The sequence below is a fragment of the Vicia villosa genome, linkage group LG4, assembly GCF_029867415.1.
Source record: "Vicia villosa cultivar HV-30 ecotype Madison, WI linkage group LG4, Vvil1.0, whole genome shotgun sequence".
Lineage (NCBI taxonomy): Eukaryota > Viridiplantae > Streptophyta > Magnoliopsida > Fabales > Fabaceae > Vicia > Vicia villosa.
Genome location: NC_081183.1, coordinates 197,134,040 through 197,148,306, shown reverse-complemented (window position 1 = coordinate 197,148,306; position 14,267 = coordinate 197,134,040). Strand labels below are relative to the sequence as shown.

Below are 14,267 nucleotides of genomic sequence, written 5' to 3'. Positions count from 1 at the left end.
CTCCGAAATAAAGTCACTTTTCAGAAAATGTGGTGTTTCGGAAGTTCATCTCCGAGCGCACCCCCCTTGGAGGAATTCGGAAATGCACTTCCGAAAATAGGTCTGGACAGAAGAAAATGAACAATTCGCTTTATTTAATCGGGTGAAAATTACAACGATAATATTACATAAAATTAAAGTTACATATTGTTAAACACGGGTAGGTGGGGATGAGAGAGTGGTGGGGAGAAAAAAAGGCTTCCAAATTTCAAAAGGTTTATTTATTATTTTAATAAAAATACGTACAACTGAAAGTAACAAATGACGGAGGAGGTGTAACCGGAGCCGAAACATATGACGGAGGAGGTGGATGTCCGGAGGAAGAAGACCCGGAGGTACGTCCACCGCGAGACAAAGGAGCCAATCAATGTAAGCTATAATTTATCATTATCATCAGGGGACGTCATTACAAAAAATTGGAAAAAAAATCTTATTATTTTTAATCTTGATTTTTTAGAAATGACCTCCCCAGATAATAATCATAAACTATAGCTTACATTGATTGGCTACTTTGTCTCGTGGTGGACGTATCTCCAGTTCTACTTCCTCTAGACATCCACCTCATCCGTCATATGTTCCGACCCCGGTTACCACTTCCAAAAACTAACATGATAAATCCAATACAAATACACTGTGCGATACAATCCGAAATCAGAACAAAACAAAACAAAAACATGTTATTCTGCCCGACGAGCGTTACAAAATACACATCAAACAAAAAAAACACGTTATTCTTCCCGACGAGCGAACTCCTCCGAATGAAGATAATTATACCAATCCTCATCCCACTCAGTCTCAGAACCATCAGCGTTGATCACGACTCTCACGCCTGAAGACTGAGCTTGAGCATCCGGGCCCCGGGCCCCCTGGGAACGAGAAGTAGAGCCGGTCGAAACCTTCTTCTTCTCCTTCACCTCCTTCACCTCCTTCACCTCTTTCACCTCTTTCTTTGAACAATCCTTTCTTCCCTTAGCGCCCTCTCTAGAAGACATGTTCCTGTAAACAATTGAAATCGATTAATATGCGAGACAAAATAAAAAACAAAAAAATTTGAACTTCTGATATATTTCGGAAGTTCATTTCCGAAAACTGGGATGGAGGTGTTTTCGGAAATGAACTTCCGAAACACCCCTGCGATGCAATTTCCTGCAACTTCCATGGCAGACCCCTAAATCAACCTTCAAACCAAATCAAAATGCTTCTAAACAACCTAAATACTACTAACAACCTAGCCATATATCATTTATGCAATTAAAACCCTATATAACATGCATTTGAATAATAGATCTAAAAATTTCAAAACTTACAAAGTGTTAGGATTGAGGGCTTTTGAATGTTGTTTAGCAGTGTGATTGGAGCCTTGATGCAGCTTTGGAATTCTGTTTGCAAAAATTTTCGCCTCTGCCACTTTTTGTTTTGATTTAGGGTAAATGATTGGGGGAGGGGGAGTGTTTTGATAAATCTGCAGAAATCGCAGTATTTCGGAAGTGAACTTCCGAAATAATTGTTTCGGAAATGAACTTCCGAAGTAAGTCAATTTTTTAAAAAAAACACGCTTTCGGAAATGAACTTCCGAAGCAGGGGTAGTTTTGGTTTTTCGCAGGAGGTGACCACCCATAGGGAGGTGGGTAAAGAAATTTTCTTTTCCAATACATTTGACCGCGTCTCAATTGAGATTATAATATGAACTTTTCAAGGTACGTAACCGATTACACAATGCCCTCGACAATTTCCAAGAAACTGCTACGGGTGCTCACAACATCTTCTACGACCCGTGGCAGTGTCCAAAAAACCCATCTCTCCAACTTCGCCCCTAACATAAAATTTTCTCAAAGAAACCAATCCCAACTTGCTACTATCAATTCCTAGTAATGCTAACATATTTGAATTAGTCCGCAAACATAACATGCAAGAATTTTACACATAGTTCACAATCAAGAAGAAATTATGCATTAAGACACTCATACAATCAACACCTAAGGATCAATCCCCATTTCCCCATAATGTATCACACTCTAAGGCTATGTTTGGGAGTTTGAAGGGGAGGGGAGGGGAAGGCTTCCAAAAACAAAATTTTAAAAAAATATAAGAAAATATTTGATATTTTTTAAAAAAATGATTTTGTTTAGAATGATAAAAGAGTCATTATCATTACTAAATTCTTAATTTTTAGATTACTATAACAACCTTAAAGATATTTGGAAAATTTATGTAAGTTCTTCAAAACCCTCCTTCAATACAATTTTTGAGTTCCCCCATTTTATAGGGTTTTTGGTTTTATGAATAAACTCAAACCCTCCAAAACCTTCCTACCCAAAATATTTTTATCCTTTTCACCCAATTCTTCCTATTTTTCAAAGCCCTCCCCTCCCCTTCAAACTCCCAAACATAGCCTAAATGGTTATAACCCATAATCAAAGCTTATAAAGGGAACCCCACTTGAATCAAACCTGCAACTTCTAGATTTTGAAATGAATAGATTAGGTGATGTAAGGCTTAATGATCTTCTTTCAGTTCCTCAAGAGTTCTTCATATGCAATGAGGTTTCTCCATCTTGATTCTAAATTTTAAGTTTAAAGAGATGAAAATATGATAATGGCTTGCTAACTTGATCAAAACCGACTTTGGAATCCCTTCAATGTTTTATCTCAATTCATGCAAGCTTAATCCATTAAGTTGATGCAAGTGGGAATTTTCTCCTTTATCTTGGGAGAGCTCAAGAATTATGGTTTGTGTGAGGAGAAGAAAATGGGGAGAATGACATTCCTTCCATGCCTTTGAGAATAACACAAATGTCCTTATCACTTATGACTTAATTATTATCATGCTATCCCATGGATTATGGTTAGGGATTTATATTAATTAGGTCTTAATCCTTCTCTTATTCTCTAACAATACCACTATTTTAAAATAGTCTAATTTTATCGAATAAATATCTAATTTTATGTATCGAATAAATATTTTCTACTATTGTATTCACTGTAATTATATATTGGATTAAAAAATATGATATTTTATTTGTAAATATGATAATTATTTTGAAATTAATAAAATATAATATAAATATAAAAGACAACAAATATAAATTATTTTGTTGTGTATTGAAAATTATAAATAAAAACTATTTTCGATACAAAAGTTATATAAAAATACTTTTTATAATAAAATAAATATAGACTAATAAAATTTGTTTCCATAAGAAGCGAAGCACGTGTGATAAGATATTTTTATGATTGGTACAAAATTGTGTCATGATAAAACATTGAATAAGCCAATCAACATAGCACTAAAAAAATTGGATCGGGATAGGGTGACTTTGGTGGCATAATAAGAAGAAATAAAATGGAAAGACTTGACCGTCCAGAGCACCATTGATTGTATTGCGACCACCGTCCATTGGACCACTCCCCAAAACTCAAAATACATACAAGGAGGATTTTATGCCTTTCTAGAAAACAATAAATAAAGTTGAATTATAGTAGGTCATAATATAATATTAACGGTGTCATCACAATTCACATTCCATAATACTACATATAACACAACGTTAGCACCACCGGATTCATAGAGAAATGGAGCTACAGGGCGAGAATCTGAAAGACCCAAGAAGTGGATTTTGTAGTTCCAATTCAATTTTCTACAGCAAGAGGAAACCTCTCTCCCTTCCTCCAAACTACTCTTTAGATGCCACCACTTTCATCTCCTCACGCGCCCATCACGGCAACATCGCCTTCATCGACGCCTCCACCGCCCGTCAGTTCACTTACCAACAACTATGGCGAGCAGTTGATTCCGTTACCTCCTCACTCTCTACCATGGGAATCCGAAAAGGTGACGTCATCCTCCTCCTCTCTCCCAACTCCATCTATTTCCCTATAGTCTGTCTCTCCGTCATGTCCCTCGGCGCTATCTGTGAAATAGTTTGAATGAATAACAACGCTTACTTTATTAGATAAAATGAATAGGTTAAATACAAAAACAACTCTGCTGAAACTGAACTGTAACAGCATCTCCTAAAAATAAGCCACCTCCCTAAAGAATAGCTTTGTTCCTAAATATCAGCTACATCCCTAAAGACTAGGTCAGTTAAGCTAACATTACTTGACCTAGTGCATTATTATTAACTAATCCTAACAAACCCTCCCTTAAGCTAACTGTGGAACACAAAGTTAGCTTAAACATCTTCTCTTTGAACTCCCAAAAAACTTCTGAACTTGAAGAATGCTTCTGTTGGCAAAGGCTTTGTCATCAAATCTGCAACCTGATATTTAGTTCCACAAAATTCAACTTTAATGACTCCATTTGCTACCAACTCTCTTAGGAAGAAAAACCGAACATCAATGTGTCTGCTTCTCCCTTGTAACACTGGATTCTTTGACAATTTAATTGTTGAACTATTGTCACAATAGATCAAAGTACCTCCCTCATGAACACATCCAAGCTGCTCTGTAATCCTTCTAAGCCACACAGCTTGACTTGAACATCCCGCTGCTGCTACAAATTCTGCTTCTGTGCTGGAGAGAGTAACTATAGGCTGTTTCTTCGATAACCAGGAAATTATCCCTCCTCCAAGCATGAACACATAACCTGATGTGCTCCTTCTATCATCCAAGTCTCCAGCATAATCACTGTCTGTGTATCCAATCAAACCAGTAGTAGTTCCTTTATACATGACACCATAGTCTAGTGTTCCCTTGATGTATCTCATGATTCTTTTAGCAGCTTGTAGATGCAGATTTGTTGGCTTACTCATAAAACGACTAATGATGCTAACCACATATGCTAAGTCTGGTCGTGTAGATGTTAAATACATCAAGCTGCCAACCATTTGTTTGAAAGTTGTCTCACATATGGTTGTCCCTGCATCGTCTTTGTGTAACTTGGTCCCGGGCACCATTGGTGTTTTCACAGCTTGACAATTCTCCATTCCAAACTTCTCCAATATCTCCTTTGCATATTTCTTTTGACACATGAAGTTGCCATGAGCTGTTTGAGTGACTTCAATGCCAAGGAAGTACCTCATCAGTCCCAAATCAGTCATCTCAAAAGTGTTCATCATGGACTTCTTGAAGTCTTCAAGCATCACTGCATTGTCACTTGTGTAGATTAAATCATCAACATACACACTCACAATAAGTATATTACCTGTATTACTCCACTTAGTGAAGAGTGTTTGCTCACTTTGACACCTTTCAAAACCTTCCTGCACAAAATACTTCTCTATTCTGCTGAACCAAGCTCTAGGTGCTTGTTTTAGCCCGTACAATGCCTTGTGCAGCTTGAGTACTTTCTTCTCCGAACCTTTTTCTTGAAATCCTTGTGGTTGTTCCACATATACATCTTCTTCTAGTTCACCATGAAGAAAGGCCGACTTGACATCTAGCTGATGGATCTTCCATCGTCGTTGAGCGGCAAGGGCAACAATGGTTCTTACCGTCTCCATTCGTGCAACTGGGGCGTACACCTCTCCATAGTCTATTCCATGCTTCTGTGAGTAGCCTTTAGCAACTAATCGTGCTTTGTGTTTCTCCAATGCTCCTTCTGCATTCAGTTTCGTCTTGAAGATCCATTTGACTCCAACTACCTTTGCCTTATTTGGCAAGGTAACAAGGGACCATGTCTTATTCTTCTGTATGGATTCAATCTCCTTCTTCATTGCTTCAATCCAGTGAGGTTCCTTAATAGCTTCTTCAAAGGTTGTTGGGTCATTGTTCACAACTGATAATGCCATGTCCTCAATTGGCACGGATAATTCATCTAATTCTGATATTACTCCATTTGTTACGTATTCACGAAGCCAAGCAGGCTTACGAGAGATCCTGCCACCTTTAGTTTGCACTGTCTCTTCTCTATCTACAGCATCTGCAGCATCTGCATCAGCATCACTTCTTGCTCCTGCAGGTTCTGATATATCCACTTCTTCTCCCCTTTCTTCCTCAGATTGCTCATGATCTTCCCTCCCTTGGTCTGAGGCTCCTGAAGACCAACCAGTATTATCAGTTTCACCCTCATCGAGCTGCATCAATTTCTGAGTCTCATAAGTAGATGTCCATGGCCAATTCTGATCCTCAACAAATATTACATCTCTGCTCACAATGACTTTGTTAGTAAGGGGATCAAATAGTGTATAGCCCTTTGATTCATCACTAAACCCAATAAAAACGCACATTTTGCTCCTGTCATCAAGCTTTGTTCTTTTCTCCTTTGGCACATGAGCATATGCCAAACAACCAAAGACCCTGAAATGTGCAACTGAGGGAACCCGACCCGTCCAAGCTTGTTCTGGAGTCATTTCTGTTAAGGCTGCATTTGGACATCTGTTGAGGACATGATTACTCCATTTCACAGCAGCTGCCCACAACACCTTTGGCATCCTTTTTTCAGACATGATGGAGCGCACCATATTCATCAGTGTCCGGTTCTTACGCTCAGCAACTCCGTTTTGCTGAGGAGAGTATGCAGTAGTAAGTTGGCGTTTCATGCCATGTTCTTCACAGAAGATTTTGAAATCTGCCGAGTTGAATTCACCGCCACGATCAGTCCTTAAGCACTTCACAGCCTGACCTGTTTCGTTTTCTACTGTGCGTACAAAATATTTGAAGAAGTGAAGCGTCTCTGATTTTTCAACTAAGAAATAAACCCATGTCTTCCTACTAAAGTCATCAATAATGCACAATACATATCTCTTGCCACTAAAACTTACTGGTTGAATAGGGCCACATAGATCTGCATGAATAAGCTCCAAAACTTGAGTAGCACGCCAGGTACTTTTCTGTGGAAACGGCAGGCGATGGTGTTTTCCGAGTAAACAATCTTTACAAATTGTTGTGGTCTTTTCTAGTGTAGGAATTCCTCTAACCATATTCTTTGTTTTAAGCTGCAGAAGTGCCTGATAGTTTAGGTGGCCAAACCGTTTGTGCCATAATGAGGTAGTTTGCATGTTGCTAGTTGTAAACATGCATGTTTCTTGAATAATAGACTTGCAGACTTCTGGGAAGATGAGAAACATCCTGTTGTGGCTCATGGTAGCATGAATGAGAAGACCCTTGTTTGGGTGAGAAATTCTGCATGTTCCTTCATTAATCAAGATATTTAGACCTCTCTCTTGGAATTGTCCAAGACTGAACAGATTGTTGGTTAAATCGGGAATGTAGTAAACATCACAGATAACAAAAGTCTTATTATTCAATGTGACTTTCATGTTACCTTTCCCTTGTACTTGCAATCTCGTCCCATTGCCTAGTTTGACAGAACTTTTGAAACGCGTGTCCAGCATGTAGAACCATTTGCGATCTCCACTCATGTGGTTGGAACAACCTGAATCTAGATACCATCCATTCTCTTTTGTGTCAGTAGAATGAATGGTCATTAACACTACTTCCTCCTCCTCTTCTGCACAGTAAGCTCCATGCTTCCACTCAGGACAATCAGATTGAAAGTGTCCTAGCTTGTGGCATTTGTAGCACATGATGTGCTCTCTGGATGAGTTCCCTCTGCTTTGACCCCTGCTTCGTCCCCGAAATACTCCTCTTCCTCGGCCTCGGCCGTGTGCATACCGTCGATCATCATGAGCAGCTTGCAGGACCTGATTATCAACCTCCACATCTTTGTCTTTTATGAACTTTTGTTCATGAACTAGTAAAGAACTTTGAAGTGCATCGACGGACAAAGATGTTATATCCTTGGATTCCTCGATGGAGCACACCACGAAATTCCATCTCTCAGTTAAAGATCGAAGAATTTTCTCCACAATCTTCGTATCGTCCATGCTTTCTCCATAGCTACGCATCTCATTTGCAATGGTCATGGTGCGAGTGAAGTAGTCTGTGACACTCTCACCAGCCTTCATTGCCAACATCTCAAATGAGCCTCTGAGACGATTGAGCTGTGCTCTTCGTACCCGTTCATTCCCCTGAAACTTGATTTTCATTGCTTCCCAGAGTTGTTTTGCAGTGGCTCGATTGGTGATAGTCTTCAGGGTGACTCGATCAATTGCAGCAAACAAATAATTCTTGGCCTTCAAATCTTTGAGGCGCAACTCCTCCAATGCCTTCTGGTTGGTCACAGATTCCGTATCGGTATGGAGGGGAATTTCATTTTCTATGACACACCAGTACTCCTTTGAGCGCAGCAAATTTTCCATCAGGAGGCTCCAATGTTCGTAGTCTCCATCGAATCGAGGAATACAAGGTTGTGCAAAGCTATTTCCTCCTTCGTTCTGCATCTTTGTGAGACTGTTACACAATGACTGCGGAAGGTATAGATGAAGTGTTTTATGTGCACTCAAACGATATAAGCAAAGCTGTCCCGGAAGGGCAAGCTCTTGATACCAAATGTGAAATAGTTTGAATGAATAACAACGCTTACTTTATTAGATAAAATGAATAGGTTAAATACAAAAACAACTCTGCTGAAACTGAACTGTAACAGCATCTCCTAAAAATAAGCCACCTCCCTAAAGAATAGCTTTGTTCCTAAATATCAGCTACATCCCTAAAGACTAGGTCAGTTAAGCTAACATTACTTGACCTAGTGCATTATTATTAACTAATCCTAACACTATCATCACCACCACAAATCCCCTCAACACAACACGTGAAATTGCTAAACAGATCGCAGACTCCAAACCTGTCCTCGCTTTCACAACCCCTCAACTCGTTTCCAAAATCACCGGAGCATCACCCTCACTCCCAGTTATTCTCATGGACACCCACGGTAACTCATCATCCTCATCATCAACAAACACACTGGAGAAAATGATGGAGAAAGAACCCGAGTTGAGTAGAATGAAAGAGCGAGTCAACCAGGATGACACGGCCACTCTACTTTACTCATCTGGAACTACTGGACCCAGCAAAGGAGTGATATCTTCACACAAGAACCTCATAGCGATGGTTCAAATCGTAATGTCTAGGTTCAGTAAAGAACAAGAGGATCGTGGAGAAACATTCATATGCACGGTTCCTATGTTTCATATATACGGCCTTGCTGTGTTTGCTACGGGGCTTCTGGCATTAGGTTCAACCATCGTTGTTCTCTCCAAATTCGAGATGAATGACCTGCTTTCATCAATTGAGAAATTTAGAGCGTCGTTCTTACCGCTGGTGCCGCCCATACTGGTTGCTATGCTGAACAATGCAGATGCCATTAAAAGCAAGTACGATTTGAGTTCGCTTCATTCGGTGGTGTCCGGTGGGGCTCCTCTGAGTAAAGAGGTTACAGAAGGGTTTATTGAAAAGTACCCAAACGTACGGATCCTTCAGGGTTATGGTCTGACAGAGTCATCTGGAAGAGAGTCGTAGGTACGGCACGGCCGGGCTTATTGCTTCTTTGACGGAAGCTATGATTGTTGATACTGAAACTGGTAAACCGCTATCGGTTAATCAGCCTGGTGAGCTTTGGCTTCGGGGTCCCACCATCATGAAAGGTTTCTTTGATTACTCTTTTATTCTTTTCCACTTCCAAAATGCCTTCATTTTGTTTTTGTTTAATTAATTTGCATGTTTTTTTATTATGAAGATCACTTGAATTATTAAGAGGATTGATATCTTCACATCTAAAATCCTACCCCTAGCCTTACATCACTAAAAAATACAGCATTTTTACATGTTTGTTGGTATAAGAAAAGGAAAAAATAATTATTAAATATTATAAAAATACAAACCATAAGTATATCTACAGTGTGAGTGTCATTTTTAATTTTAAGTGTAGAAATAATATTTCTCAATAAATAATTAGATTTGACAGATAAAACATCCCGTTGGATGGATTCCCGAGTTTGTATTTATTCGGTATAAATTATTAAACAAGGTGAGAATGAGAACATATGTACTGTTGGAATTTAATAATTGTCATATGCTTCACCCCCTTCCCTCTTCATTTTTATACAAATAAAAAATGCTTGATAGTACTAATTTATTATACCTATGTAACTTAGTAACACTAAAATAGTAGGCGAAGGGAAAAAGGTCATGAATGAAAAATGATTTACTACAATTGGTTGTTCATATTAGACATAAGCACCAGACTGAATAAAGGTTTCATGAATGAGATGATGTTTTCATGGTGATGGCAGGTTATTTTAGCAACGACGAGGCAACTGCATCGACCATTAATTCAGAGGGTTGGTTAAGAACGGGAGATGTATGCTATATTGATAGTGATGGATTCTTGTTTGTTGTGGATCGCTTGAAAGAGCTCATCAAATACAAAGGATATCAGGTTATTGATTCATTCATTATAAGTTGTATCTATCTAATGTACTAGCTACTGTGCAGTTCTGCATATTCAACTTAGCATAAGATTAAGAGCATAAATATTGTTGATCTATTTTGTTACAGGTCCCTCCAGCAGAACTAGAGGCTTTGCTACTCACTCATCCTGATATTTTAGATGCTGCTGTTATACCGTAAGCCTTTCATTTATATATCAATTACATGGTATTGTAATTGTTAGAATCATGTTTTGAATGTATATGAATATGAATATCAGGTATCCTGATAAAGAGGCTGGGCAATATCCAATGGCATATGTGGTAAGGAAGTTGGGAAGTAACTTATCACAAACTCAAGTAATGGATTTTGTTGCGGACCAGGTTTGTTAAAACATTTCTCAACAATTTTTATTGGATGCTTGGATTTTCAGATTCAAAACTAAATTCAAAAATTAAATTGTTTCTTTGTAATATTCTCTGTAGGTGGCTCCATATAAAAGAATTCGAAAAGTGGCATTTATATCTTCTATACCCAAAAATCCATCTGGTAAAATTCTTCGGAAGGATCTCATCGCGCTTGCTACTACGTCTAAACTCTAAATGCTTTTGAGATTGTAAATTATGGGCTTCTATCTTATTTGGTTAAAGAAGAATTCTTTCAACCATCTATTTGTTCGGCCATAAAATTGTCTATTTTTAAATACCAGCATATTGCTCCGTGCTTCTTAACCATCTTGCAGAATAAAAATGTTTAGTGGTTTTGGTTTCACTATATTTTCCAAACATCCATATCACTTACTTAAAACTTTAAATTGGGTCCTACTAATTTCAAAATATACTCCAACTCAATATATTATTGGATAAAATTGAAAAATTATGACATTATCACGTAGATGCAGAAAGCAATGGTGTTTTATAAATAGTTGTGCAATTGATTTAATTAATATTATTTTCTGACATAGGGTGGCTTTGCACAGTTAAAAAACTACCGATGTGTATGCTTTTAGTTATAAATATAAAAATGTTTTTCTAGTCGGAAATAAAAGCCTTACATATATTTGAAGATCACATTGTATCCATGGTGAGTGTGACACGAAAACTTCGGTGGCCAAATGTAATGGAATTTTAAGTGTTTGGTATATAATTTTTAAAAATAATCAAAAATTAAAATCAAAATCGCTCTATTTTTTTCTTTTGGATTTCAAACATTAATTTAATTAAAGGGAGGCCAAAGGAGTCAAACTTAACGATAGACTCATCTTGGGGCAATTATTGATATGAATTTTAGATGTGATATTTTGTCATCAAAGTTGGAGATCTGTATTGTAACACATATAACCCATCGATTATAGTTCTTGATTCAATTGAAAAAAGAAATAGAAAAGTAATGTAAAATAGAATTTCCGTTGATTTAGATTATTTAAATATGGTAATGAAGAATTTGGAGTTTTCATTCAAGTGGAAATATTGGATGTTGAAATACATAAATGCCGAGTTTTATAAAGATCCAAGTGCCTTTAGTATCATTAGACCTTTGTCCATCGGTTCTAGAGCACTTAAATTAATATAGGTCAGATGAAGATAATCTCAGATCATGTGGCTACTAGTAAGACGACTCCGCGCTCTGACATGAAGTTGACTCAACCACAAATTATGTAACGAGTTACACATATCAATTATGTGGTTTAGAGATTTGAAACAGCTGCGAAAACCCTATTGTACTAGGGTTATGATGACTATTGGTTTCCTCGTGAAAAATCATCATGACGAGGAAAGAGAAGAAATCTAATAAATATACATGTAATCATGAGTATTGAAAACCCACTGTCACACGCTATCAAGTCGTAAAGTGACATCAGGGACAATCCAAAACGGACGAGATCAATGGTCGCATAAATGAGAAGATTTCTGGGATTCTTTGTCCGAACATTTCGCGTTGATAGGTCTCATGATCGGAGGACTTATGTGTTAGAACAAGATTTGTTCTTATCAATTATCTTAGTTTTGATGATAACAATAATATGAATTTTGCTTAAGATAATATGGTACTCTAATCCAATGCAATTTCCCTTTCAGGAAATATATATAAAGAGTACGCATAATTCAGCGCTCAGAAGATGTGTCTCAAATGGTTCAGCATGCAACATCAGAACATGGTCTGGCAAGACATCAGAAGATGGTCGAAGCAGAATCAGAACATGGGTCTATGGAAGCATCAGAAGAACATGAGATCAGAAGCACTGAAGATCAGAAGATGGTATCACGCTCAGAAGCACTTCAAGGTCAGAAGATCAGAAGATGCTGTGCACCAAGCTGTTTGACTCTGATGATATTCAAACGTCGTATTCACAAACATCAGATCAGAAGGAAGTACACGTGGCAGACTACGCTGACTGACAAAAGGAACGTTAAAGCTACTAAAGGCTACGTCAGTAGACACAGCGTGAACAAGGCTCGAGGTAGTTGACAAAAGCGTATAACATTAAATGCAAAGCTGTACGGAACACGCAAAGCATTAAATGCATTCAACGGTCATCTTCTCAACGCCTATAAATATGAAGTTCTGATGAGAAGCAAGGTTAACGATCCTGAACAAAGACAATTCAAATTAACTTGCTGAAACGCTGTTCAATCTAAACTCAGAATCTTCATCTTCATCAAAGCTCACTACATTGCTGTTGTAATATCTTAGTGAGATTAAGCTTAAATTGTAAGAGAAATATCACAGTTGTGATTATCGCTTTTAAGAAGCATTTGTAAACTCTTGAATAGATTACATTAAGTTGTAAGGAACTAGAGTGATCAGTTGATCAGTATACTCTAGGAAGTCTTGGCAGTTGGCTGAGCAGGAAGTCTTGGCAGTTGGCTGAGCAGGAAGTCTTGGCAGTTGGCTGAGCAGAAAAGTCTTAGGAGTGAACTAAGCCTAGAGTGATCGTGTTGATCAGTAGACTCTAGAAAAAGTCTTAGGAGTGAACTAAGCAGTTGTTCCTGGAGTGATCAGGTTGTGATCAGAAGACTCTGGAAGACTTAGTTGCGGCTAAGTGGAAAACCATTGTAATCCGTGCGATTAGTGGATTAAATCCTCAGTTGAGGTAAATCATCTCTGCGGGGGTGGATTGGAGTAGCTTCGTTAACAGCGAACCAGGATAAAAATATTTGTGCATTTATTTTTATCGTCCAAGATTTAAAGTCACACTTATTCAATCCCCCCCTTTCTAAGTGTTTTTCTATCCTTCAATTGGCATCAGAGCGCCGGTTCTAAGGTGCAAGCACTTAACCGTGTTTAGAAAAGATTCAGGAAGAGAAAAACGCTTCATTTAAAAGATGGTTGATGAAAGTGAAAGGACTATACCTACACCTGCATCTACATCTGGCTCTGCTGAGCAATACAACGGTAACAATGGTTATACTAGACCGCCGGTATTTGATGGTGAAAACTTTGAATACTGGAAAGATAAACTGGAAAGTTACTTTCTGGGTCTAGATGGTGATCTATGGGATCTTCTGATGGATGGTTACAAACATCCTGTAAATGCCAGAGGCGTAAAGCTGTCAAGGCAAGAAATGAATGATGATCAAAAGAAGCTTTTCAGGAATCATCATAAATGTAGAACTGTTTTGCTGAATGCTATCTCTCATGCTGAGTATGAGAAGATATCTAACAGGGAAACGGCCTATGACATATATGAGTCCTTGAAAATGACTCATGAAGGAAATGCTCAAGTCAAGGAGACAAAAGCTCTTGCCTTAATCCAGAAGTATGAAGCCTTCAAGATGGAGGATGATGAAGACATTGAAAAGATGTTTTCGAGATTTCAAACTCTTACTGCTGGATTGAGAGTTCTTGACAAAGGATACACCAAGGCTGATCATGTGAAGAAGATCATCAGAAGCTTACCCAGAAGATGGGGTCCGATGGTGACTGCATTCAAGATTGCGAAGAATCTGAATGAAGTTTCTCTGGAAGAGCTTATCAGTGCCTTGAGAAGCCATGAGATTGAGCTGGACGCAAATG

The 14,267-nt window shown here is 38.2% G+C and overlaps 1 pseudogene; it reads left to right on the top strand.

Moving 5' to 3' along the window:
- The first annotated feature begins 3,357 nt into the window (after positions 1–3,357).
- Positions 3,358–11,021, top strand: LOC131596711 (probable CoA ligase CCL5; annotated as a pseudogene).
- The last annotated feature ends 3,246 nt before the right edge of the window (positions 11,022–14,267 follow it).